The sequence below is a fragment of the Lolium rigidum genome, chromosome 6 (assembly GCF_022539505.1).
Source record: "Lolium rigidum isolate FL_2022 chromosome 6, APGP_CSIRO_Lrig_0.1, whole genome shotgun sequence".
Lineage (NCBI taxonomy): Eukaryota > Viridiplantae > Streptophyta > Magnoliopsida > Poales > Poaceae > Lolium > Lolium rigidum.
Window position 1 is genome coordinate 324,693,316 of NC_061513.1, and position 6,000 is coordinate 324,699,315.

The following is a 6,000-nucleotide window of genomic DNA, read 5'->3' on the forward strand; positions in this document are numbered from 1 at the left end:
AGAAGTTCTTTCTTTATAGCCATTAAGATGGGCTCAGCAGTTTTAATGATGCACTCGCAAGAAATAGTATTTGAAGCAAAAGAGAGCATCAAGAGCCAAATTCAAAACAAATTTAAGTCTAACATGCTTCCTATGCATAGGAATCTTGTAAATAAACAAGTTCATGAAGAGCAAAGTGACAAGCATAGGAAGATAAAACAAGTGTAGCTTCAAAAATTTCAGCACATAGAGAGGCATTTTAGTAACATGAAAATTTCTACAACCATATTTTCCTCTCTCATAATAACTTTCAGTAGCATCATGAGCAAACTCAACAATATAACTATCACATAAAGCATTCTTATCATGAGTCTCATGCATAAAATTATTACTCTCCACATAGGCATAATCAATTTTATTAGTTGTAGTGGGAGCAAATTCAACAAAGTAGCTATCATTATTATTCTCATCATCAAATATAGGAGGCATAGTATAATCACAATAAAATTTACTCTCCATAGTAGGCGGCACCAAAATACCACTATCATTATAATCATCATATATGGGAGGCAAAGTATCATCAAAGAAAATTTTCTCCTCAATGCTTGGGGGACTAAAAATATCATGCTCATCAAAACCAGCTTCCCCAAGCTTAGAATTTTCCATATCATTAGCAACAATGGTATTCAAAGTATTCATGCTAATATGTTCCATGGGTTTTTTAATTTTCGCATCAAACCATCCATGTCTTAAATCAGAAAATAGAATAAGAAGCTCATTTTTGTCCATTTATGCCTAACTAGTGTAAACAAGAAACAAAAAGATGCAATTGCAGGATCTAAAGGAAATAACTTCGAGTACTTACAACGGCGAAAATAGCTTAGTAGCCGAGATCCGGAGTGTGAGTACCTTTTACCTTTCCTCCCGGCAACGGCGCCAGGAAAATAGCTTGATGTCTACGGGTGCTTCTATTCTTGTAGACGAGTGTGTTGGGCCTCCAAGAGCGGAGGTTTGTAGAACGAGCGACAAGTTTCCCTTAAGTGGATCACCCAAGGTTTATCGAACTCGGGGAGGAAGAGGTCAAAGATATCCCTCTCATGCAACCACCGCAACCACAAAGCAAGAAGTCTCTTGTGTCCCCAACACACCTAATAGGTGCACTAGTTCGGCGAAGAGATAGTGAAATACGGGTGGTATAAATAAGTATGAGCGGTGGCAACGGCACCGGAAAAGTGCTTTGCCCGGGACGAGTAAACAAGCGATAGTAACGCGGCGATAGTAACGAAGTAAAATAGTAAACAAGCAGCGATAGCAGTATTTAGGAACAAGGCCTAGGGATCATATTTTCACTAGTGGACACTCTCAACTTTGATCACATAACAGAATAGATAAATGCATACTCTACACTCTTGTTGGATGATGAACACCATTGCGTAGGATTACCGGAGTTAACAAGCTCCACAATTCAATGTTCATATTTAAATAACCTTATAGTGCATGAAAGATCAACATAACCAAATAGATCACATCAATACCGTCACGGTAATAGTTAACTTCACAATCTACAAGAGATCATGATCATAGCCTACGACAAGAACCACACGGTGCACACACTAGTCACCTTTACACCATGCAGGAGGAATAGACTACTTTAATAACATCACTAGAGTAGCACATAGATGAATTGTGATACAAAACACATTGCAATCATAAAGAGATATAAATAAGCACTTCACTACGCCATTCATAACAGTGAATAAGTATTCTATGAAATATAGCCTAAGAGACCCACACGATGCACACACTAGTCACCTTTACACACGTGGGACAAGGAGTCTCCGGAGATCACATAAGTAAAACCCACTTGACTAGCATAATGACATCTAGATTACAAGCATCATCATATGAATCTCAATCATGTAAGGCAGCTCATGAGATTATTGTATTGAAGCACATAGGAGAGAGATGAACCACATAGCTACCGGTACGAGCCCAGAGCCTCGATGGAGAACTACTCCCTCCTCATGGAAGACAGCAGCGTTGATGGAGATGGCGGTGGTATCGATGGAGGAGCCTTCCGGGGGCACTTCCCCGTCCGGCGGCGTGCGGGAACGGAGACCCCTGTCCCCCGGATCTTGGCTTCGCGATGGCGGCGGCTCGCGGAAGGTTTCTCGTACCGTGGCTTTTCCGTCTCGATGTTTTAGGTACGGGACCTTTATATAGGCGAAGAGGCGGAGTCGGAGGGTCAACGGGCGACGACACCATAAGGCGGCGCGACCGGGGCACTGGGCCGCGCCGGCCTATCATCCGGGGCTGTGTGGCCCCCTCTGCGCGACTCTCGGGTGTTACGGATGCTTCGGGCAAAATAGGAACACTGGGCGTTGATTTCGTCCGATTCGAGAATATTTCCTTACTAGGATTTACGGAACCAAAAACAGACGAGAAAACGAGAGCGGCCCTTCGGCATCTCGTCAATAGGTTAGTTCCGGAAAACGCATAATAATGACATAAAGTATGCATAAAACATGTAGATATCATCAATAATGTGGCATGGAACACAAGAAATTATCGATAAGTCGGAGACGTATCATGGATCAATGAGTATTGCAGAGTATTACCCACTCTATTTTTGGTGAAAACACTCCAGCCACCTAATCCCCTCCGATCCACTTTCACTGTAATCCACGTGACCGTTGCTGCAAAATGGGATCCGCATGTCATCCTCTATGTACAATAAAGTTTCTTTTCTTGGATTATTTTTGGCTCCTGATATTTGGTCACTTGCTTTTTTCTTTCGATCTCATGCTGACTTTGAAACGTTGAGGGAGCTGCTGGCTCATGGGTCCCGCGTGTCATCCTCTATGAACAATAAAAGTTACCTTTGTTGGATTTATTTTTTACCCCTAATTTCTGGCTATTTGCCTTTTTCTTTTGATCCCCTACCCCCTTTGAAACGATGACGACACAGCTGGCAGGTCAGTCCCACATGTCATCATATATGAACAATAAAAGTTTCCTTTGATGGATTTATTTTTGGCCCTAATTAATTTCTAGCTATTTCCTTTTTTCTTTTGATCCCCTGCCGCCTTGGAATAGTTGAGGATGCTGCTGCCTCATGGGTCCCGCATGTCATCCTCTTAGAAAGGTAAATGTTTTTTTTCTTGGATTTTGTTTACCAATAGATTTTTGGCTTTAAAACATTGACGATGCTGCTGGCTCATGGGTCCCCAATGTCAGCCTCCCCGTACTGCAAATCCTCTTTATGCAAAGGTCGTATTTCTAGATAGCTAAGGTGGATTCGAATCTGCAGTGGTTCAGGCAGCTCAGGTAAGCCTTCTTGCACTGATTAATGGAAGTAGTGTACAGCAAGATCAAGACATGTGGCTCGGTGTAATGAATCTATTTGAATCATGTTGTGGGTTGAATCTGATAGTTCTATAACAGATCAGCCAAAATAGAAATTAAGTTTTTTTCTAAAATGGAAATGCAAATTAAGATGAACACACACATTAATTATCATAATAGCTGATCATGCATACATACTTGCTAAGAGCAAAAGCTTGCCAGAGTTTACCACCCATACAATTAATTAGCAGTTCAGATAAGATAACCTTATATAAGTATAACTACAAATGCATTTGCTAAGGGCTCATGGGACAACAGAACTAGACAACCGCGAACTTTATGACCAGCATGTCACAGCGGCATCGAAAGATCTTGACCTTCAACTTTGATCCAATGCGAAATTTGGCACCGTCAATGAACTTTTTCCACCTGGAAGTAAGAGCCAAGTGGCCATCTGTGGGACTAACGGAGTACCGTCCCTCCACGGTGAGACCTACTCTCCATGACGAGGGATATCTTGCCCCTTCGGCCAGCATTGAGATCCTTGGAGATACTTTTAGGCAATTTCTGATTCAAAGCAAGAGATACCACCAAAAATTAGTCAATGGCACCAATGCACTGAACCATGTGAGACTTTGAGCAGAGAAGATATCAAGATAAGAGCAGTTATGTTGTCATATACTCACGAACATAGTAGGAGCCTGGGCTGGTACACGAGCTGGTGCTGATGCAGGAGACTGCTGGGAAGGTGCAGTAAACGGTGCCTCTAGAGGAACCGGTGTTGATGCGAAGAACGCATTGGGCAGGTGCGATAAACGGTGCAGCTAGAGGAACCATTGCCGATACGAGAGCTCGATGGGCGGGTGTAGTATACGGGGCCTCTACGGGAACCAATGCTGATGTAGGGGCCTGCGATAGACGGAGCTGGTACGAGAACCGGTCGTCGATGCGAGGAGAGTGGGAAGCCGGTGCCGGTGCTTGGTGTGGGTGCCCTTTGTGACATCCGCTCCTGTTCCATCAAGGGATCTGCAGCTTTGATCATGTTAAACCCAGCAAGCTAGAACAGAGGGAATGGTTTAGAACAACTGCTCAGAATGCAGTAATCAAAGGATATGAGTACAAAAAAGTTACATATTATATATTTGTAAGTGTCTCCAACTGACATAGGCATCCCAAATGGGCCTGCCAAAGGTAGTACCCGGGGTTTAATGAAGGCCCACTACCCGAAGAATAAGAAGGGTCGAGAGCCCAAGATATATTAAGGAAAGTAGAGTTGTAATAGGAAGTGTTGTTTGTAATCTGGCGGGATGAGTTAGAAACCGTCCCGAACTCTGTAACTTGTACAAAACGAAACCCTCGGCTCCACCTCTTATATAAAGGGGGAGTCGAGGGACGAGGAGATCATCGAATCATTGTTCACAAACCCTAGTTTTCGTAATCGTCGAGCACTTTTCGGCTGAAACCTTCGAGATCTACTTGCCCTCTACTTCTATAAGCAGTTACGTATATCTGCCCGTTTGAGTTTCTGATCCTCAGCTCGTCGCCCTTCTTCAGACCGTAGTCAAAACCAAACTTTCTCCAATCATGTCCATACAAATATGTGATGGCCTGCGTCTTGTAGACATACACCTGATAGACCGGGTAGGTGTTCATCAATTTGCCATTGCCATGCATAGTGAAAGACCCTTCATGCGGACACATCTGGTTAATCATTAGACGAAGTTCACAAGGTACAGTCTGCATGTGAAAATTGATACTAATGTAAGAAGCAGGAAGACTAAAAACAAGACTTTACTATATGCCAATTCATGCTAAACCACTGAGAATACATACACTGTAACTGCGTGAAGGAGTTATTAGAAAGGTAGATAGAGCCATAGGAGGTGTTATATGCGGGGTATGTACATGGGCCCGCCATATTCCCGCAAACTCGACATCGGGATGGTGAAGGAAACATGGGAGGTACTACTGGTGCGTAGCATTGAATGTAAGTGGAAGAATTAAGTTGTGCAAAGTGCATAGTTCAGAGCAATGCAAATGTTGACAAGCGAGTGATAACACTATGTTACAAACTGAACAGTGAAAATTTATTGTATGATGAATATAAGCATGCTAATTTGGTGTTTCCGAATTCCAAAAAGCATTAGACAGAGCCGGTGATAATATCAGACATAAATCATGGCATGTATATGTGGCTAAAGAAAATATACCCGAACCCTTGGATGGTTACGGCCCGGCTGGTCCTTGGACTTGAGCTTATATAAGCATCGAGTAGGTGGGGCTGACATTAACTTGGTGGCAGCCTCTGAAGATGCCTCATCAGCAGCAGTTGCAATCCTTTTGACCAATGAAGGCTTAGCAGTTTCAGTCTGCATATGAAAATTGAAGAGCAACAGACATCAGCAGTGATATATAAAATGAATCTATGAGACACTGATGCATATAGTGTTGGATGTAAGTGGAAGAATAGGGTTGCGTGTGTTTCTGAACTATTGGTAAGCATTAGACAAAGCCAGCAATAAACAGACAAAAATCAAATCATGTATGAGGATTAAGAAAATATACCTGCTTACTGAAAAGGATATCACCCAGCTGGCCCGTGGCCTTGTGCTTGAGGAGGTTTTCAGAAGATGGTGGTGGCACCATCGTCTTCACAACAACCTCATCAGGATCATT